Source organism: Triturus cristatus, chromosome 3_2 (assembly GCF_964204655.1).
Source record: "Triturus cristatus chromosome 3_2, aTriCri1.1, whole genome shotgun sequence".
NCBI lineage: Eukaryota > Metazoa > Chordata > Amphibia > Caudata > Salamandridae > Triturus > Triturus cristatus.
Window position 1 is genome coordinate 28,095,805 of NC_140584.1, and position 22,348 is coordinate 28,118,152.

A 22,348-nucleotide genomic window follows, 5' to 3' on the forward strand; every position below is an offset into this window, starting at 1 on the left:
ACTTCAAGCCTGATTCACAAAGCACCGTCTGAGAAACTGAATCTTACTCCAGACTACCTTACTCATGAGCTTCCAGGAGTAAGACATGCTTACTAATAGGGTAAAAAACGCACTGTGGATCAGGTTCTATGTCTCTGAGAGGTTTTAAAGCATGAGCAAAGTGCGCGACTGCCCCCGAGCACTCACGATTAAATACAGAATTATCAACAATAAAGTCAAAACAATAATCCGGGATTCCTTTGTTATAGGCTCTTAGTAGGATCCACAGACCCCTTCAAATCCATAAACCCACCTCTCTTGACCTCCACACAGCCAACACGTGTTTCGTCATTATGGCAAATTCACTTCTGACTTCATCAGGTCTCCCAATAATTTTCTGGTAATCCAGTATCACTTCAAATCTGGTCCTAATATCAATAATACACAGGAATTAGCCCAGTGCATAATTCTGGAGAACGCCAGAATTAGTCACAAGGCTGGGACAGAGCGCTCTCTCGTCACAATCTGAAAAGGGATCTGTTGTGATATAATTCGCTGGATCACAAACAAACTGAATACCTGTGAATTATTGATACTAGGATTTAATGTTTTCTGTATCATTTGTCGTGTCTATTTTTTACTAACGTTAATTATGTAATTTCTGATGTACTATCCTATATGTTTCGAGGAGAGCTATCAGGATGTGATGAGCAGCGGAAGGAATAAAGTGAGCAGCATTCTCTATTGTGACAGCTTTCATGTAAATTCAACTAGCATTTTATTCTATCAAGTCACCTGTGTTTTTTTTATGCACAACATTTTTTGTTGGGTAATGTTGAATTCAAAATATTCCAGCAACTTTCACTAAGAGTGACCGAATACTGTTTCCTTTCGGAAGCATTTGTAAGTGAACGCAGATTTGCTTGTGGTGAAATAGGAACAGCAATAACAAGCGTTGCTAAAGGCAAGTAGTCTGGTTTCTAAGTGAAAGTGCTTCTAAAATGAAGATTTGTGTGTAGTATTGTGGAAGAGAAAATTGGTGAATGGACTAATGAGTTAATGGAGGCTGTATGGATGCTGCTTTCATGCAATTGCTCATCACCCATGTACTTGTTCACCTATCTTTGCGTTAATGTATCCACTTGGTGACTACTTCTTGCATCACCTACCCACACACGATGTCACAAATAGATCTGCCTCTCAATAAAGAGGCACTTTCAGTTATAGACCATGCCCATTGGCTTGGCCAACGTTTGTTTTTGTTGTTTGCAAATATATCTAGAGTCCTTATTACCGTTTACAGAGAGATTTGTAGAGAAAAAACGATTAGTGGATGCATGTGTGACTAGCAGCTAACAACTGCTTGACGTGACGGAGCAGAGGTTTAGTTAGCGGCATACGTGGTCCTCTTAGGCTGCAGGTCATTAAGCCCCCCCCTTGTTATGTTTTAGGCGGATGGTTGCAATTTACTACAGGTGTTCCTTCTGCTGCCATCCACCTTTCAGGTCTGGCTGGTACTCAGTGAAAGCAGGGATTATTTTAAGAGCAACCCATCCATTACCGATCCAAACCATACTCCCCCCCCCCCCCCCCACCCCTACCCCCGAGAAACCGAGAAACATCTGTTTCCCAGAGACACTTTGTCTCATTTGCTGTTTCAGTGACATTGAACGACTTTTGCTCTCTGTGTCACCAATAAACTTATGTTCCCCCAGAGTCACAGATTGAACCTTTGTTCTCTCCACAATCATCAGAAGGCTTTTGTTGTCTCAGTTACTGAAGCCTTTGTTCTCTCATCATAATCACCCACAGACTTTTGTTCTTCCCAGAGTCACTGAAAAAAGTGGTTTTCTCCACAGTCACTGAGAGCTTTTTTGCCTCCAGTCACAGAGAGACCTTTGTTTTCTTCATAGACATGGTGAGGCACGTTCTCTGAAAGTCAGTGAGAAATATGTTCTCCCCAGGGTATCTGAAAATCTTTGTTTCCCCAAGCATGGGTACCTGCAAACATTTCCCTGAGGGGGTCACAAAGTACTGTCTGTGGCATTCCAGAGGGCCGGACCTATGCCAGCAGGGTGTGAGTCAGGGTAATGATAGGTGGCCGTAGGAGGACGTAAAGCAGATGCATTGTGTGGACAACAAACCAAGCCTCATGACTTCTGTCTGCCACCAACGCTCTGTTCTCATGTACAAGAATTAAAGTCAAAGCATTAACTTTTAATGTAAAACGTGAGAGGGAAAGAGATACTCCTCTGGTGGCAGAATTGCAAAATGTGAAACCAGAAAACCTTCATTTGTGCCTGTTTCATAGCTTTCTGAATGTTCTTGAGCTGTCAAGTGAACAGCCGCCCAGAGCTGCTGGTCACCAGGGGGCGCAATTAAAGGTCATGTTGACCCTGGGCCGTACTCTGAGTATCCCCGCACGGCCCCAAGTGTATCTGAATGGCGTTTCTTTTCCTAGAGTCACTGAGAGACATGTTCTCTCTACTGTTTCTCTTAGACTTTTGTTCTCATAGTCCCTGAGACCTTTGTCCTACCTCTCTCTAGTCACTCTGAGACCTTTGTCCTACCCCTCTCTAATCACTCTGAGACTTTTCTCCGACCTCACTCTAGTTAGTCGGAGACCTTTGTCCTACCCCTCTCTAGTCACTCTGAGACCTTTGTCCTACCTCCCCCTAGTCAGTCGGAGACCTTTGTCCTACCTCTCTCTAGTCACTCTGAGACCTTTGTCCTACCTCTCTTTAGTCACTCTGAGACCTAAGTCCTACCTTGCTCTAGTCAGTCGGAGATATCTGTCCCACCTCTCTGTAATCTTTCTGAGACATTTGTCCACCTCTCTTTAATCACTCTGAGACCTTTGTCCTACCCCTCTCTAGTCACTTTGAGACCTTTGTCCTACCTCGCTCTAGTCAGTCGGAGACCTTTGTCCTACCATCTCTCTAGTCAGTCTGAGACCTTTGTCTACCTCTCTTTAGTCACTCTGAGACCTCAGTCGGAGACCTTTGTCCTACGTCGCTCTAGTCAGTCTGAGACCTTTGTCCTACCTCGCTCAAGTCAGACAGAGACCTTTGTCCTACCTCTCTCTAGTCACTCTGAGACCTTTGTCCTACCTTGCTCTAGTCAGTCAGAGATATTTGTCCTACCTCTTTCAAATCTTTCTGAGACCTTTGTCCTACCTCTCTCTAGTCACTCAGAGACCTTTGTCCACCTCTCTCTAGTCAGTCGGAGACCTTTGTCCACCTCTCTAGTCAGTCGGAGACCTTTGTCCTACCTTGCTCTAGTCACTCTGAGACCTTTGTCCACCTCTCTTTAGTCACTCTGAGACCTTTTTTTTTCATATTTATATAGCGCGAACTCGACCCGAAGGTTTTGGAGCGCTTTACATGAGCACCGTATTTACATTACACATTCAGGCACGGGGAGATTAAGTGATTTGCCCAGAATCACAGGATGTGGACGCGACCCCGAGGCTTGAACCCTGGTTTCCAGCACCAAAGTCGGCAGTCTAGCGGATGGACCACATGCTATCACCTTTGTCCTACCTCTCTCTAGTTACTCAGAGACCTTTGTCCTACCTCGCTCCAGTCACTCTGAGACCTTTGTTCTACCTCTCTCTAATTACTCTGAGGCCTTTGTTTTTCCAGATGACTGGAATACCTTTGCTCTGTTCATAGTCACAGAGAAACATTTGTTCGCTTCACAATTACTAACAAATCTCTGTGTCACTGAACCACCTTGTCAATCAGAAAGAACTTTGTTCTCTAAATTTCATCAAGACACATCTTTTCTGTGCGTGACCGAGTCACTCAGACCTATATTTTTCGCGTCAACAGAAGAGCGATGCTCTTCCAAACTAAGCGTCCAGGTTTCTTACAAAGCGCTCTTAAACTTGTAAAAAGGAAAGGATGTAAGCTTTAGGTTATGCTTCTCGGGGGCTGAAAATTGTTCCTAGTCACGGACTTCCAATGAAAAAATTGGTTTGTGTACTGTGCTCAGGGTGCTCAGTTGAGGCTGCATTCTTTCAGTGTAATCACGTCGCCCGAGGACGACAAGAATCGCGGCTCTTTATTTACTGCGACCATAAAAGTAACCAAGGGACTGTTGACAGATTAGGATTGTGTACACATTAGACTGTTCCTGACAGGGCAGGGCCAAACCTGGGGCTGTTTCTGCTTGTTGCCGTGGAAAAGACAGGTCGTGGGAGACTTTGGAGCGTGGCAGTAATTTGGGGCAGATGGAGAAGCGCAGGTTCTTTATCTACCTCAAAAGAGGGATTGTGTTTTTCTGGCAGCGGAAGGGTGTGATCTGCAGGGAAAATGGTCTGGTGGAGTTAGGGTTTTAATGCCTGCACAGGATAGAGCTGAGATCTCCTAGATACCAGGATCAGATCACCTTGAAGACTCCCAAAGGTGTGGGTGGTGGGGGGGGGCAGATTTTGACAAAGGCCTAGCCCACAAGTGGGGATTTATAGGGTTACGAAACCACATTTTATACAAATTTAGCAACAGCAGCTTTTAATGTTGAAGAGCTTTTGATGAGAAAGCCAAAAAGATCCTATTAGGTGAAGATAAAAGCTTTCAGAAGGGTCTCCTGGTCAGCCTGATGGACGACTCTAAATAGCATGGGCTGTGATATTTTCCTCATTAGAATTCCCCTACTGTACACAGGCAGCTCAGCTTATCTTTGCTGTAGTGGATCTTTGCAGAAGAAATCTCCACGCCGCGTACTACATGCAGGGATGTCCAGTATTACTTTCCCTCTATCTGCAGTCTTTCTTGAAATATCTACCTGGAGTCTTAGGCATTTTTTTCTGTAATTTTTAACTCTGTAGAGATCTGCGCTGCCGTACATGCTGACAGCATAGTGGTGTTAGCTTAATCTGGATTGGAAGTGATCATTGAAGCTGAACATTTTTATAAACTTTCCAATTATGTATATGAGCAAAACCTACATATTTCCAATTATGTATATGAGCAAGACCTACATATTGCAGACCAACATAATAATTCCCCTGCTAAGTGGTACATAGCTTCAACCATTTTCTGGGATTCAATCCTCCCCAACGTTAAAGAAATGGTACCCCTCAACTACAATAAGCTTATCAACAAATCCGTTAGGATTTTTAAAAAATGGAATAAATTACCATTAGGTCTTTTGGGCCCCTGTAACATCATTACAATGATAATTGTACCCCGATTCCTAGACTTATTCTGAGCTATTCATTTATATTTAACTGCTACCTTATTACGTGTGTGGATAGGCAGTGGAATGAATGTATCTGGTAATATTAAAGCATGTGGCAGGGTGTTTCCTAACCTTAAATATTATTCTTATTCGGCAGCATGTGCTTGTAGACTCACAGGTCTTAGGCATTATTGATGAGGGGTGGCTGCAGACATTATATGCTAATGTAATCGCTAGATCTGAATTTTATGATTCTTCGTACTTCAGGTGTACTCCCTTCAAGACTTTATCCATCTACTTCTCTGTCTGGAAGTGCTTTGACAATCACTTTTTGATTCCTAAACTCTCCTGGCATACTTCATTTTGGGACAACCACACTTTTCTTTCTTTTCTCACGATCCTTTACAGCTATAATGGTTCAAGAGTGGATTGTTCAATGTGGGTCAATTATTTGAAGGTAGATAGACATCTACTTTTGAAGTTTTAAAATAGAAATTTATACTTAGACTGCAATATATAAATGTACTCTAATGGCTAATATTTTGGGGTCTCACACTTCTCATCAGCTGAATGTTGCATCTATTTCATTTACAGAATTATTCCATAGCAAATATTAAAGACCAATTGGTCGTGTTTACCAAAAGCTGATGAAGGATCAAACTGATATTGTCTAAATTGTAGCACATACATGGGTTAATAGGACAGATGGATAAATCACTGAAAAAACATCCGTAATCCATCTATTATAGCCACATGGTCTTTAATATTTATGACCAAAGCAAACCCTTGCAAGGTGATCCAAGATGTACATTATTCTCCTAAGAGACCTTTCTCCTGGGGCTGTAGCCTATGTGGTGCTATTAATGCTTACACCATTCATATGTTTGGCACCTGTAGTCGAATTCATTTTTATAGGGGTCAAGTTTATTGGGAAATTAACCAGTTGCTTAGAATTACTTTAGTCCCAAACCCGAAATTAATCAAATTGAGAATTTCTGAGCACATGCCATCAAAATCCACTTGGAAAGAATTTGTATTGTTCGTTTATGGTTAAACAGGTAACCCCAGAAATGACCATGTGGTGGTCACAATTGCTAGACATGTGTTATGAAAATTTCATTTATGAATAACAAGCATATACTTTATGTATGTCCTCCTCAAGATAACCTTCTTCTGTTTAGAATGATTAATCTATTTTATTTGGTTTCAGGGATGTTTTCGTATTTTTGCATCACCTAAATAAGATTGGTAGAGAGCCTAACCCATTTAATAGTTTTCTGTAAGATTTAAGCTGCTTGTTAATGTGCTAAACAAATAGACTGACATAGTGTTACTTATCTTATTTTGAATGTTTTACCCTTCGGTATCATCGACGTGTCCAACAAAAGTAAATGCATAAAAAAGGAAAGAAGAAAGGGTTAAAATGGCGCAGGTTTGGTAACACAATACCCGGAGACAGCACGGCGCCCACGTGGCTGAGCGAATGTCAAACTAATCTTCAAATCAGCCTAGGTTACCTGTTTCATTGCGCAGCTTTCTCCAAAGCTGAGACTGTCGCATGCTGTGGCAGGAGCCTAACGAAGCAAGTGTCATTCTCGAGGACCACACTGCGCACGGCGCTGACTGGTTCAGCAGGGTGTGCAACATTTTAATGGTAAGCTGCTCAAAAGAGTCAGGTTACTTGACAAACTGCCCATTCCTGTCACAGGCCCTGTGTACTCCTAAAATCCAATTAGTGCAAAACGTAGTCTGCCGTCGCCCCGAGCCCGCCAGCTGGGTAGTGCCCTGCCCAGAGACACCCACCACATGGGGGTGGCATGCCTGCACCCACCTTGCCTCGTGATGACTTCGTTCTTTGTTTTGGATGAATACTTTGATAATAGGCATTTTGTATAATCTATAGCATCTTGCTTAATCTACGCATTAAAAAATGATTTTTATATCGGTGTGCAAGTATTTACCAACTCCTTTTCCTCTACATTGTGGTTTTTGTAGGCTAGCATTTATAACAGAAACCAAAGTGCCAGTATTAAAAGTAAAAATACGACTGAATAGGTTACGTTCCTCCCACGTGTCCACTTCAGAGCTCCTATTTAGTTTGCCTTGCTTCCTCAAGCTGGTTAGGCCTGATGTACCGGCCTCATTGCAGAATGATTCACCGAGAGCAGAGTGCTAACTCTCCCTGCTTTGGGTGTGACGACCCTGGGAGACGTCTTGTGTGGCGAAGGCGCCACAGCCCTTTTGCAATGTTAAGTGTTGATCTTGTGATAGGAATATCTGTGCGAGTTAGACACAGTTGGCAGCCTGCTCCCAGGATGGATGACTTCACGATTAGATTTAACCCCTCAGGAGAGTCGAGGATGGTTTGGAGGCACAACTTTCCACCTCAGACCAAATCTACAGCATTGATATTAGCGGGGAACACATACAGTCTCACTCAGGCTTCAAACTTCTGGTAGTCTGCAAACCTTCAAGAGAGCGAAGTGTCCTGGCACAAACATTCCCTGTGCATATTTGATCAGAAATCTTGAATCTGTGGAGCTCCAAGTAGAAATTGAGTTTTTGTACACTGGTGACTAACATCCAGAGGCAGAAAGGGCCTGTGACTCAGGTCTTACGTAACCAGGACGACAAAGGGCCTAAATTTGGACCGTGCAGAGAGCAGCTAGACCAGGACATAGGTCTTCTGAACTGGAAATTCGCCTGTGCAACGAAATGCTCCGAAGCAACCGAACGGCAGCATGAAGCGATTTACAAAACCTCTAAATTGATAAATAAACGCTGGAGCAAGTGGGAAGGTTCTAGATTTCTCTGGACCGTGCCAGTAAGTTAGCATAGCTAGCTGTGCCCTTGCTCAACAGACAGTGCCTGATCTTAGCAAGGTCGACATTAACGTTAATCCTTTGGAGGTTGGTAAAATCAATAACAATTTCGATTAGTTGATAATAATTGAACATAAATTCTTCTGTGTGAAGGCTTCAGATAATAGAACTATAAAAACACCAAAGTCTTGTTATCGATCTTCCTTACCTCCTTTCCTTATTTTATTATTTTGAGGCATTCTGCTTTCCTTCTTCCATTTCCCCTTCCTACTCCTTCATAACTGCTCCTTCGTTCTTATGTCTTTACCACCTTTCTCTCCTGTCTTACAGTTTTCCCTCATACATTCATACCTTCTTTTAATGTTCATTTCTTAAATTCTCTTTCTTTCCTCCTTTATCTGTTCCTCACTCTTTTCTTGGGACACTCCTTGTTATTTCTTACCACCTTCCATCAGACCTTTTTTTTTTATTATTCCTTACACCTCCATTGCTTTCACTCTTTCAGGACTTGCTTCTCTATTATGCTTTTTCTTTCTTTTGTGCATCACCTGCCTTTCACCTATCTTTTAACCTTTACTCTCTCTCTATGGCGGCTAACTTTCTTACAAGCTTAAAATCCCAGTCGATCGTGAAGCCCTACCAGCTGGAATCAATTACACAATATCTATGCTTGAGCCGGTCAAAAAAGGGGAAGATAAGCACAAGAGACGCCGGTCTTCATTTTTAGGTCTCGGCTCGAAGGCTGCGCTTACGCAGTCTCGATCAGAGATTTAATGACTTGGAGAAGAGGGGCTTGAACCCGCCCCTCTTCTCCCCTGTTCTCCATTGGCTGGCCTCTTGAATGCTGGCCAGCCATTGGAGAAGAGGTCCGTCATTCCGATTAGGCCCCGTCCTTTTCGGATTCGGGGGCTCTTTTTTTTCAAGAAGTCTAATTATCTCCTCCAGCCAATGGCAAGAGGAGAGTAAAGGAAAACACGCCCCCGAATTCGAAACCGCCACTGCGTTTCTCCGAGGCATTTCTGCTCTGCCTCGGAGAAAGGCAGTGGTGTGCTTGCCTTTTGCTCTGCCTTGTTTGGGTTGTCGGGGGTAAACGGGTGTAGTTTTTGCTATTCTATTGCAACCACGTGGATTAAGTTATCCTCCGTACCTTTTACCACTTGCTCGAAAAACTGACAATATCTATATGCCGAGAGGCTTAATAGAAAACCAACGCTTAAACGCCGCGGACTTGTGTTAGTTCGCTGCGTGTGAAAACCCGACGAAAATCGGCGATTAACTGTACAGCTCAACACGTAAATCCATATAATTGTGTAGCCAGTAAACAAAACTCCAGGATGGTTAAAACACTGCGAAGAGAGTAATCCAGCTGCAGATCGCGGTGCAAACAGATACTTCACGAGCTTACGACCCACTACTTTCCATATAGGGCGAGGCGATATTGGGCGGCGGCACACTAGCCCTTGCAGGCAGACAGACCCCTTTGGTCTCGTTTCCATAAAAAGAAGGCATGTCACTTTACGCCGCACGGTTTCCCCGACTCCGTAATTATGCTAGCATCTTTCCTGCTTTGGGGCTAGGAAGACGAGACAGTAAGAACACTTAACCACCATCGGCTGTTGCAAAAATAAGAATACAAGGCCAAGCGTTGCATATCCGCAGCACGGAAATTCCGAGGGAGGCATCCGAGGTCACAGTATATCAAGGCAGCAGCCACATGTTAGCCCATCACCAAGTGCAGAAGCTGCAAAACATCCACTGTCGCTAGAGGGCGAGCCAGACCCCACACAATTATCATGGGAATCGGGTCCAGTGATTTGAATGCCGTTCTCTCATTACAAAACTGGGTGACTCGCCCAAGATCACACACGCCCTGCGCCACTGTTTCCTTGGGAATGCTTATAAATAGACTAGGCCATACATCAAACACTACTGGTTAACAGGTCGCACCACGGTGGCGTCTGAATGCACGACTCCAACTTAATGCAGGAAGCTTTAAATTATATGTTTCGCCGTACAGAGCATAGGAAAATGGACGGGAGACTGGGTGGTGCTTTCATGAAAAGATGGTCTCGGGTCTATCCTGAAATCGCAGAGAAAACACGCAGTTTTCAAGCAGAAAGACGATGTACTGATGCGAAAAAGTAACGTGCCACCATATTACATCACGATTGAGACCTCTAGCATGTCATGTCTCTTCTACACCAAACAATGCTTTTAATTAGGAAAATTATTTGGAAAACGACCACAAAATAACCTACGGCCACATAAAATAAGCGATTCGAAGGAAGAGTATGTACAAAACCAACCGGATGGTATCGGGTCGCCTGATGCAACCAACCAGTGATTTATACGAGCCCACCCTTTTCAACCGCACACATGCGAATTATCTATGCCCCGTTACTTCAAAAGACGCCTAAATTACTACATTAAACAAGGGGGAAAGGCGTTTGTGTGTTTATTTCTATTCATAGTACGTTTCCACTAATTAAATTACCGTGTGGGTACATACACCCTAATAATACGTGTGGCCGCAGTTTACAGAGTACGAGGCTAAATCAGAGCGGAGGGAAGAGTTAAGAAGACCGCAAGAGGGTACAAAAACTATTAAGTTCTGGAAGTCTATTATATTTAAACACTATGGCATTTCAGAGGACAGTAGTAATTTTTACATATGATACGTATTGAATAATTATCGCCTTCCTCATGTTTGGAAAGTTGCTGAAATTGATAATTTTTTCCAAAGCGAATGTAGAAAAAGAGAGGGGCTCGCTTTAACAGCGCAAATCCTCCCTCTCTCACATACAGTTAGACAGGGTCTAAACCTCTGCAGATTTCAAACATGGCCACTATATTTATAACACCTTCTTCTGTTTCTATTTAGCTCAGTACGTTTCGGAATCGTTACTTAGTCCTCTTTTTATTTCCATTGTCGTGATACTTTTCTATGCTCCTCCTACTTCCTATCATCTTCCAAAGCGTGCTGCTGCCTAGTGCTTGTTTCAACAGTTTTAGGAGCTACTTACAGCAACGCCTGTGTAGCCCGCCAGCATGGTGAGTCCGCTTGGGAGGGGGAACCCTTTCAATGCCCCACCACAACTCTGTGGGATTGTTATCGGCCTCCGAGAGATACTGTTGAGTGTCGATCCTGGGCTGTCACCTATCACTGACTACCACCCCAAAGAGCAGTAATCTTTGAGTTATTTGTGTTCCACCTTACCCATCACCACCTACAGCTGACGCATGCCTCAGCTTTTAGCTGTTTTGTGTGCATTGACACGGTGCTGTCACCTGTGTCTTCTCCTTGACACCTGATTATAAATGACTCCGAGATAGATGAGGTATTTTAATGTCATTGGCATGTATCAGTGAATCCGAGGTTTCCCCTCCAGTTCTGGGAGCCATCGAGCAGTGATCATAAAACCTATTTTGTCAGACACGCAGATAGTGACACTGGAATAAACGTCTACATCTGCTTCTGCATACAGAGAGAACAATAACGCTAAGACTGTCAACTTCCTTTTCTTACCAAGCAACAACGATCGGAGGGGCTGTCAACAGTGTTTAATTTGTTAAAAATTAATAGGTGTAAGTGCAGGCGCCCAATTTTTCCCACTAGGAGCTTGCAAGTTGTAGCCGATTGACTGTTGGTGTTGCCATTGAGCAAGATTGTTTAGTTGTGATTCCACATCATGCTCCTTTTTTCCACCATCCTACATTTTCTCTTTGTTGCTTGAAAAGATGGAATCTAGCTGGATAGTGTATCTGGTTGCTTTCAGTGCGCTGGTTTTGTGCCTGCCATAGTGTAACGTGCTGACTTTGTTCCTGTGCAATTTGTTGACTCCTAGACGTCTGGCTATGCCTGCACTTTGCTTGCTTTGTGTTCAGAGCAGCAAGCTGCAAGAAGTGGGGGAAGTCTCGTTTTCAGTTCTAGGCGTGCCCAACTCAAATGCCACATTTAAAGGGCAATGCCGTTTCTTTAAATGTTTTAAAAACAAAAACAAGAATAATGTCATGAGCAATGCCAACAGCTCTAACTTTAACAATGCCGAGACCATTGCATTGTAAATGCTTGTTTATTATGTTGACAGTCACCCATTGGATGACCTGAAGATACCCAGTAGGCAGAAATAAGTGCCACCATTGCAAACTAAGTATAAGGTAGCAGGCTTTATCCCTAGGCCTACACCTTGCCCTGTTTACATGCATTATAATGGACAGAGGGAGCTCCTTAAGGATACTCGCTTAGTTCCAGTCATGTCTTCGTTGGAGTTCATAAGTACCCAATATTGTCCATTGTTTCTATACACTTTCCTTCTGTCTGCCTACTTTTGGTTGAGCCAAAGGACCAACATTAGTGTTAAAATGACAATTTGGATAAGCAATGAAATTTAGTTTAGGCCTTTCTGATGGTTGGATTAAAAATCTCAAGGGGGTCAACATGTTACAGCCTCAGGAGGCAAACCAAGTTCTAAGACTTTTGCCAGGACCAGGTTCCCAACTACTAAACTAGGTAATGACTACCTGAGGTGTGTGGTATCCAATCAATATGTAAAAAGAGAAATGCATATATATAATTTCATAAATCGAAAGCTAGCTTCTTGCTTCACCAAGCAGGTTTAGATGAAAGAAAATATCTCACTCGTCAAGTATAAGGAGGAGTGGAAATTGGCATATTTATATTATTTGGAACAGACTACACTCATCGTGTACGTGAATATGTACTGACTAAACATCAGAGGGAAGGAATGCTACATACATTATTTGGAATCACGATTTACAATGAGGATACTGTGCATCAGTTTATCCATAATTTAATTAGGTCAAGCCAGTCCCTCAATTGAAATGCCATTTTACTGGTGGTTCATCTCTGGCAGAAGGATGGGTAAAACGCTTTGTTCAATGTATCAATTTGAAATTATTTTTATGAATTTGTTATGTCCTAAGTGAACTTCAGGGTACATCATCACTGAAACTCATTACTTGTGTCCAGGAGTTTAAAAACTCCTTGTTATTCCTCAATAAAAAGTATGTTTGCGCCTTCCCTGGAATTTGTCGGAATATTGAGCTTTTCCAAGCTGACCCATGTGATGTCATCCTCACTGTGGGCCTTTTCAAAGCAATGTTTTGTCATCTGGATGGAGAAATGCTTGCAATGTATATTACTTCCATATTCACTTAATCTGAGTTGATTTTACTTGAGGTCATTCCACCATAGTGGAGATCATCTTGTCAAGAAATTGGATAAATGACGTTGCTATGATTGGACTTTGCATGTCTATGTGGATCTCATGGTGTGTTTGCTTTGAGGTCACTTCCATTAGTAGTACTTGTAAATCTATACACTCTACAGCTTTACCAGGAGCAGTGGCCTGTTACTGTAGGAAGCGTCCATAGATTTCCTAGTGTGGTGTACTGTGTCTTAAGCCTTGAGTGCATCAAATAGTCTTTCAGATCTGTCCCTCTCTTGAACAGTAAGAGCAATTTCTGACACACTTGTATTATTCATCCCTCGATGTTTATTGATTGCCTTAGTAAATTTGAGTGATCTGTGAATGGTGTTGCACGTGATTGTTTTTCTTGGTTTCTTTTTGTGACTAACGTTGCTTCCCAACTGTTGTTGTTGTGGCCCCTTTATATTGTCTGGCTTGACAGACCAGCTGTCACCAGACAATTATGTGAGTATCACCAGGAGAGGGTCTTTAAATCCACCCACATGTTGGGAGCCAGGAGTACATGTTTTGGTTGAGCAGAAGTTGTTGTGTGCTTCGACAAAAAAAGTGCTTGCCCTCCAGCTGTTATCATTTTGTTTATGTATCCAGCTGTATGACCTTTTAGGGGCACATAAATGCCATTACAATGCCATTAAAGTGTCTTAGATAGCTAGATAATTTATTACATGTTTCTGCAGTGGCAGCACTGCTTGAAAGTGCATTCTTAAGGAACATTATTGGCTTTGCCGATGCTTGTTAGGTTTGGCCTTAGCCAAGATCTTTTAATTTTCCTAATGATATATACATAAGTGTGATATATACATGTGTGTGTGTATATATGTATGTGTATATTTATATATATATATATCGCCAGTAGGTAGTTCTAGTTAGGACCATATTTTAGTGGCAAAGTGTTTTTTGACTTGCCTACATCTTTGGATTTGATTGACGAATCTTCACAAAATGTTCCCAAAAAAGTGCCCGGTGATTTTTGTTATGCATGGAAAGCTTTGTGGTGCTCGGTCACGTGAGAACCGAGAAAAAGGGGGTGGAGGGGTAAAACAAATGTGTTTTCAAAGTTAATTCTCATAGAGATTTTAGTCTCAACTACAGCCCGAACCTCTGGACGGCATTACACCAAATTTGGCAGAAAGGTAGCTCTTGGTCCAGAAAGAGCCCTTGCTGTTATTTGGTGTAATTCTACTCAGTTGGTTTTGAGATATAAAAAAACACATTTTATATTTGAGGAGGTGGAACTTCCGAGGATCCAACAGTTTGCTTAAATCTGATTGGCTGCCAACTCTTCAACTAGGCAGCATTGGCAGCCATCTTGGGACACAGCTTCAGCCGAGTCCTACCAAAAACGTGTAAGAAAAAGAAAAGAGGGCAGGGTAGGAATACCCCGGCCCCCTAACTGTTGTCCTGCGAGCCCCCAGTGACCCAAAAAAGTGTCACGGGAACGCGACAGAGCAGCGAATCTGCAGCAAACAAAAAGCATATATTCCTGGACTTGTTTGTCATGAAGCCCCCAGGTGGGCCAGTTCACAGGGGTATTCATTAAAAAAAGAGGGGATGCATGGGGCTGCCCCCCCAAGGCTTTTAGAGCACTGGGGACCACCACCTTCCCGGGGCTTTGTTTAAATAAGAAAGGGATGGTGACCGGGCCCCCCTCCTCAGTCTCTATTAGCCATGGGGACCATCACCTCCCAGGAGCAAGCTAACACTGTTGAGAAGGGCTTGCCCTCCCCAAGCTCTGGGGACTACCACCTCCTCAGGGCTAAATGTCACATTGGGCTGACCTGGAGACTTCCAAGGGCCTTAGGAACCACCACCTCCCCAGGGTCAAATATGTTTTCAAGAATGGTAGAGGGGCCATGCAGCCCCTCTCCCAGACCATTCTCTGCCCCGGGGACCACCACCTCCCTGAGTGGCCAGTACACAAGAAAGGATAAGGGCCATGTGGCCCCCCTCCTGGAGCCATACATGGCCCTGGACCACTCCTGCAATGTCCTGTGGTGCCCACCCCCGGGACACAGCTGTTTTTTTGGTTGGTGGGAGCTCTGACAGCTCCCACCAAGCAAAAGCAAACACTCTAGTTTCAGTGGGCCTTGAGGCTCCAGCAGTGTTAACAGATTGATAGTTGGCTTGGGTTTCTCCAACGAACAGAAGAGCTAAGTAAAGAACTAAGCGATCAGGGGGCCAATTACTGCTGTGGGTGACACATTCAAAATGTATGAAGAATGCTGCAGGACCTTCTCCAAGGTAAATTTTGAAGAGCAACTGCGGGTTCCTTGGGAACCCGATCCATACTTTAAGACAAGGTAGTCATCAGCTGGGCTTAGTTCTCAGAGATTTGTTGCAGTTGACTTTCTTGATTTTTAATAGTTTGTTGTAAAGTGGCATGATCCTGTTCAGTGGTCCTCAGGAACTGGCTAAAGCGCATCTGAGCTTCTGCCATCCTTCTATGAGCAGGTGTACTATGGCCTCCATTTTGGCTGCCATTCAGCTGTATGGATCTCACATTCTGACACTACTTCTTTTGAGAGATCTGTCATAAATGGCAGTTGTTTGAGTTGCTTTTTCAAAAGTCTATTTATTCAGAGACCAAACATTTTACAGCGAATGCTGAAGTAAATGGTAAGTTAATTTCTCCTTTCTCATAAGTGCAGGATAGTTACTCTGAAGTCTGGCCAAGAGGGCATAAGGCACTTCAAGGGGACAGACCTTGATCTTGTCTTTTCTTCTTTTCCAGGTCTTCACAGGTCGACTCCCACCCTCTGAGGAACAAAGAACACACCGGTCTGGTAAGGATTTGTAGAATACTCTCCAGAGTTTCTTTTGCTTTTTGTCCGTTGTCATTCCTCTTCTTTCTATGAGTTTCTTACACTGTTTAATTTTATGATTCCTATTCTCTCTTACTTTCTTTCATTTGGAAAAATGGCTATCTTCCCGCATTCGTGCAGGGTCTTATATGTACATAAAAACCCTTTTGCTCTGCAAGCTATTGTTACTTATCTAGATTAACCATTTTTTGGGGGAGGAGATAATGTCTTTCTCCTAGAACTTGAACAAAACCCAGTCGAAAATAAAACCCCACAGTTGTTTTCCAGCTATTTCTCAAATTGTCCATTTTAGATAATAGGGAAGGTGTTCTGGCCAAGTTGCTTCTTCACCTGCTTCCCACTCGACCTCCTGCTGTTTATCCCAGTCTCCCTGTCCTCCTTGGTTATGCACTCGCATAGCATAAGGCCACCCACATACCCTGACACACACCAGGCTAAGCCACGTTCCTCCAAGGATGTGGAAGGTGCCTAGTTCAGGTCCTGTCCTCTTTCAGGTTGAAAGGCACTGAGCAGTGAAAGGTTGAGTCTCATGTTGTCCCTTAGCTTTCCAGGCTGTCCTCCTGTTCCCACAGTTCGCTGCAATATACTATGGAATCCTCTTGCCGCCAGCCACTTCTTGCTTTCTCCATGCTCGTTTTTACCTTTCTTCCCTCTGCGTATTCTCGTTAGGCCATTTTCTCCTCAGTCTTCCTCTTTCGGGTTCACATTCGGTCCCTGTAGGAGAACGGGACATAGTATTTCTCTACTTTTTAGTGCCTGTGCTATCTACGTGTTTTTTTTACCCCGTTCTGTTTCCTACCCTGTTGAAATGTATTTTGTTGTTTTGAAATGTGTCGCAGTGTCTGGGTCCCTTCTCTGAAGCGTGTGGAGATCCACGCAATCAGGTAAGTCATTTTCCTTGTTAATTCCAAACAATAAAGCTTTTTTTTTTTTTTTTAAACCATGAAAAAACAAAAAGAGCATTGGCAAAGTTACAAGGCTGGCAGTCAAAGTCATACCTATTGGTAGTCTACGTGCCTGCTCATCAGTCTTTTTGAGTACTGTTTTGCAAGCTGCTTGTTTTTCAAATCTAGTACTATTCGCACAGTTATATCTCAATCACCCATAAGTCAGCTCTTACTTCAGGGTCATAGATTTTGAATGTTGTAGTGCCACTGCATGTTTCAAACCATGGGCTTTAAGTTGGCCTGTATTTTAGTTCACCATCGTAGGAAAAAAAAAATGCATTTTATCAGTTGCTAATGGTAAATTTGATATGTAGGTCTTGTTCACTGGTCCATTCAACACAATGCTGGCAGCTTCTTTCTCTTTCTCTGTCCAATAATTAATATATCACTGATGCGCTGTTGCCATATTTTGATGTGCGGTTGGTGTCGGTCTGTGTTGCATGTCAAACTGTGTATATAGTCACTCCCTTGATCATTTGATAGAATCTTCAAATCAATTTTTTGTATTCATTGCTGATTGCTTCCTGCTCAATAATGAATGCAATTTGCATCCTATGTTCACACTTGCCACTGAATGAAAGCTCCTCTACTGCTCAGTGGCTAGCCTCATGCTAGCCTGGGAGCTAGTGTGAAGTGCTTCTATATAGGGACTCATCAAGGTCGGGTAAAGGGCCAAAGGACAATTTTATCAATAAATATGGGGCTTCATTGGTGTCATGGCATACGAACATTTTGGTGACTGAACAGGAACGTTTCTGGTCACGCCAGTGATTTGAACATAACCAGATACATTGGCAAGGGAAAGGAGACATTGAGGGTGTAGAGGCAAGGAGCAGAAACATGTTGTGTACATTGACCAATGTGGGTACGTATGATTATCGTGGCACAAAAGGGCCAGCAACAAAATAATCGAGGGGAAGGGGATTGCAAGTGTAAGAAGGAAAATTGAGGAAACGGCTACCCAATACACAAATGGCACTACAACCACTTCCAGACTCAGGTTATAGATGAGTTTGTTGCAAGAGGGCCTTGTTTCTAAGGCTTTGGTAGAATGTACGTGCCATGAATACCGGCAAAATATAGTAAACACACCAGCAGTGGTGCTCATCAGTTGTAAACCCTGCTCTGGCCCAAGAAAACAGCGAAGGGAAAATTCTTAACACACATCAGAAATCACAAGAAGTTGGAAATTAAATAATGTTGTACTACTTCCAGTCGAAATATTGCCCTACTGTGGCCCTTGTACTAATTTGAAGTTAATTCTTGCCATTACAATTTGAAGTTACAACGCACAAGAGGTGTCTTTTTCTGTATATGTAGGCATACAAACAAAGAGCAAGAGAGGGTTGCATATAGGCTATTGAAACTCATAAATCTGACCAGAAGAGCTGTGCTTCTCACTAAAGCGACTAGGGACACTGATAGATTCAGGCAAAAAGGTACCTCTCAATGGCTTCAGAACATTGACTCCACCCACAAGGCAAGGGCACTCCATTGAAAGATATTCCTTCAGAAAGAGAAGCAGCTCTTAACCAAAGATAAGTTGTCACAAATTAACATTTGGTAGGACATACTGAGTTCTGTAGTCAATTGTGCTCTACCCCTCGAGCTCAGGGCACCACATTCACTTTTAAAACTTGGTGCATACACACGGAGGACCAATTACCAAATGGTTTTCTGTTCTGTCCATTCACCAAGTTGATTCACCAAAATGCTAAACCACCAACCAGTCATCCAGAGCCTAAATCAAACTGCAAAAACATTGAGTGAACAAAACCCACAAAGGTTACAAATGTAAAGCACTGGGCATCAAATGTGTGGGCTACCTCTCTAATGCCATGGTAATGGCAGGCTAATTGATTGTCCTTTCAAGATAGAGGATTGAGCTAAAAGTCCCCTGTATCACACACACACACATGCACAGCACAAAATTAGACTAGGTTATCTAGAGTTGCAACTCCAATAGGCATGGTCAATTACAGGGTTATTTTTTCCTGGTGGCAGAAACCAGTTTTCAGAAGGGTCACTGCTCTGTAGAGAATTTGGCTTAACACCGCATATGAACTGGGTGCTGCAGTGCAGGTCAATATTGGAACCTTGTACGTTAATTCTATCTTTACCGGATTGTAGCCTGCAATACAACATAGCATTTTGTTTGATAACGAATAGTTTGTTGGGGATCATGATTTGGATTGGTATACATTATAGGAAGGGGGTGAGATGGACTCTCCCATTGGTTTGAGTGGTTGCCTTGATAGTCAAATAATCAGTTGCAGGCCAGCAGGTTTCAATAGGCTTGTATGCGAATAGCAATGGCAGCCCATGCCTTTCTAAAACAAATGGTTTAAGGCATAATAGCTTCTTGGTGAAGTAGTAGTAGGATTTTATGGTGCAGTTTCTATTGGAAATCAATGCTACAACCTAGATTGCTAGTAACTCATGTGGTTAGGGTCGAGTATGCGAGAGCATGCGCTAGCGCATGAGTCTTGCGTGTGAGGCACTGATAGCAAAAAAGGGCTTGAAGCCGAACTGTTGCTTACCGTTTGTTGTCTTGCATGGCACTCTTCTTTACAGCTCATAATTCATCAAGGAAGGTCTAACATCTTTCCATGCCTGTCTGTGGAGCAGGGACCAAGCACTGATTGATTTAACTTGATCGGTGCACGTCTGCTACTCCTGACGTGATTGAGGTACTATATTGTTCTGTTTAACTTTTATTGCCCTGCAAATGGAAGGCTTGTGCCTGACAAAAACGTGCCCAGCAGAACATACAAAATTGCAAAGATATCTTTTATATAGTTAAGTTTCTTTTATTTTGCCATGTCTTCTTTTCTCACTTTGCGCTCATGTTTTCTTTTGTTTGTGCTTGTGGGTGATGTTCTCAAAAGATGAGGATTATTTTATTGCAAAGCCACATTGTTTCTTTTTATGTGTAATTCTGAAATGATGCCTTAACAAATAATTGCACAGTACACCCCTGTTAGATCAGACGTCTTTTGGCGTGGTTTACCCTGTATTTTTGCTTCTGACCTCCTGGTATTGAATTTCGTTTTTGCTGGCTTTAGGACTCTGGGCACTTTACCAAGGCTGACCAATGCAAAAGTGCAAGTGCTCTGTGTCTAATACATGATGAGAATTCGTTTCTCCTTGATTGGTGTATATGATTTACTAGTAAGTCCCTAGCACAGTGCACCCTGTGTGCCCAGGGCCTGTAACTCAGATGCTACTAGTGGGCCTGCAGAACTGATTGTGCCACCCACTTGAGTAGCTTCGCAAATCTGTTCCAGGCCTGCCACTGAGGCACCTGAGTGTTCAGTTATAAACTGCCATGTCAACATGGCAAGTGCATTAACTTGCCAGGCCCAAACCTTCCCTTTTATTGCATGTACGGCACCCCTACCGTTTCCCTCAGTAGCCCCATGGGCAGGTTGCAGTGTATTCAAGAGGTAGGACATTTACTTAGGAGTCTTACATGACCTGGTAATGAAAAACTGATAAACTCAGTTTATACTACAGCAAGGTCTATCTCTCCCACAGGTTAGCATATAAAGAGTCTAATATATAGCCAAATAGAAAATTAAACATCAGACCCAGACAGTACTACTAATCATCTCTTTGGGCCTGATTACGCCATCGTTTTGTATTTGGGACCGCCTGCCTACAAGGCGGCGGTCCCACAGGGCAAATTTCGATGCAACCACCACCGTTGCAGTCGCATTGCTCATGTTGTGTGTTGAGGCGGGTGCTGAGCTCTGCAGTACAAAGCAAACACCCCACACATATCCCTGCACTATGTGGCTGTGGGACGGGGGCAATGTCCCTTTATGCCAACCTTTTCATAGTGGGTTCACCGCCATGAAAGGGCCGGTGGAAAGGAACATCTTTATGCCTACAGCGATTCCTGGCACCGCCACCATTGTAGACATTACTCAGCCTCCGATGGATGTACGGACTCCTTGAGCCTGTGGGATCTGTGGCAGTTGGGATTTCTGACCACCACACAGCCGCCCGCCATCCAAATGTGGCGGGTGGTAAAGTTGGTTGAGATGGCGGGGAGACCACCACTGACAGCCTGGTGGTAGCGGTCTCCCGCCATTGTAATCCTGCCCAATGTTTGTTCATCATATTCTTTAGGTTTTTTTTCTAAAATTGCCACTGAGGTAACCATGTAAAAAGTTATGTTACCATAAGGTTTATTTATACATGTCATATATAGATTAAATAGAAAAACAAACCAAGAACAGCTGTCAATGTTCCATTCTCGATACAATGGAAGGATTTATGCAGTACAAGAAAAGGTCTACATTTGTTTAAAAAACAAGAAGAACTTCTAACTGCAGTACATCAATGCTTGCTCCCTTTCTTTAGTGTAGTTTTAGCAACTATACTGTTTCTAAAATGTTTTCAAGACATAGCAGGATATGTATGTGACCTTTTTAACTAAGTCACACACACATACCAAGTAGAGCCAAAAAGTGATATATTTTGTGCGTGACATGAATATTTAGTATAGGTGTTCTTCCTGGAAAAAGTTACATGTAGAATATGCTTCATGTACTAATATATGATTCGCTTAGTAGGAGCATATCCTCTTGATGCACACCTTTCCATAGACTTCAAACTAGATTTCTTTGATAAGTGCTGTAGTACTTGTTGGTGTATATGGTTTGTTACTGACCTATTGATTCTGATGTTTCTTTTGCCAGACAATCTATGTAGAATACTATTGCCCTAACAGTACAGGATTTGTGGTTAAAATTTTGATTCCTCAAGATCCACTTTCTTCACTGAGCAAGTAGTATGTAGAAGAGAGTAAGACTATTAAAAACAAGTGTGGGAGTATGTCGCGCCGGGCAGGTAACATGTGACAATACTGGGTAGGGTACAACTCTTCTTTTATTGAACTGAACAGATACAACAACAAACCACTATAGATGGGGACGTCTTTGTCAGGGGGATCAGTTCTTTTCCTCCTTGGCGTCGCTGTAGATGATGCTTCGTCAGGGGCCAGCCAGGATATGGAAGGCAGGAGAAAACAAAGAAATGCACTTGCATTAGTGCCAGTTGCCTTTTATTGCAAAAAGGGGGGGGGGGGAGGAGGGGAGTTGGATTCTTTAGACGGTGTAGGGGAGGGGAAACCGTCACCAAAAGGAGCAGGGGGGCTTGCCGAAATAGGTAATGCTTGCGGCTTCACTACGGGGCACTTTTCAGAAGCCTCCCAAGGACGCCGTGTCCACCCTTCTCCTAGCTCCCCGGAATCGTGCCCGTACCTGCTCTAGCCACGTCCCTCCGGGAACGTGGCTGGGTGCCGTGTGAGGTTGGTGTCCTCCTGGCTTCTCCTCGTGTGGTTTGTCAGGGGTATT

At 43.2% G+C, this 22,348-nt stretch overlaps 1 protein-coding gene across 3 annotated transcripts in view; it reads left to right on the forward strand.

Annotated features, from left to right (window-relative positions):
- The window catches only part of TMEM45B (transmembrane protein 45B), a 333,246-nt gene that overhangs the window by 101,771 nt on the left and 209,127 nt on the right, over window positions 1-22,348 (forward strand). For 2 of the 3 annotated variants that reach the window (XM_085647200.1, XM_085647202.1), the window contains one exon: window positions 15,948-15,999. The gene's annotated coding sequence lies outside the window, so the exon portion shown is untranslated. Of the gene's footprint in view, window positions 1-15,947; window positions 16,000-16,877; window positions 16,923-22,348 lie in introns of all 3 variants that reach the window. The other variant, XM_085647203.1, reaches the window with a different exon arrangement.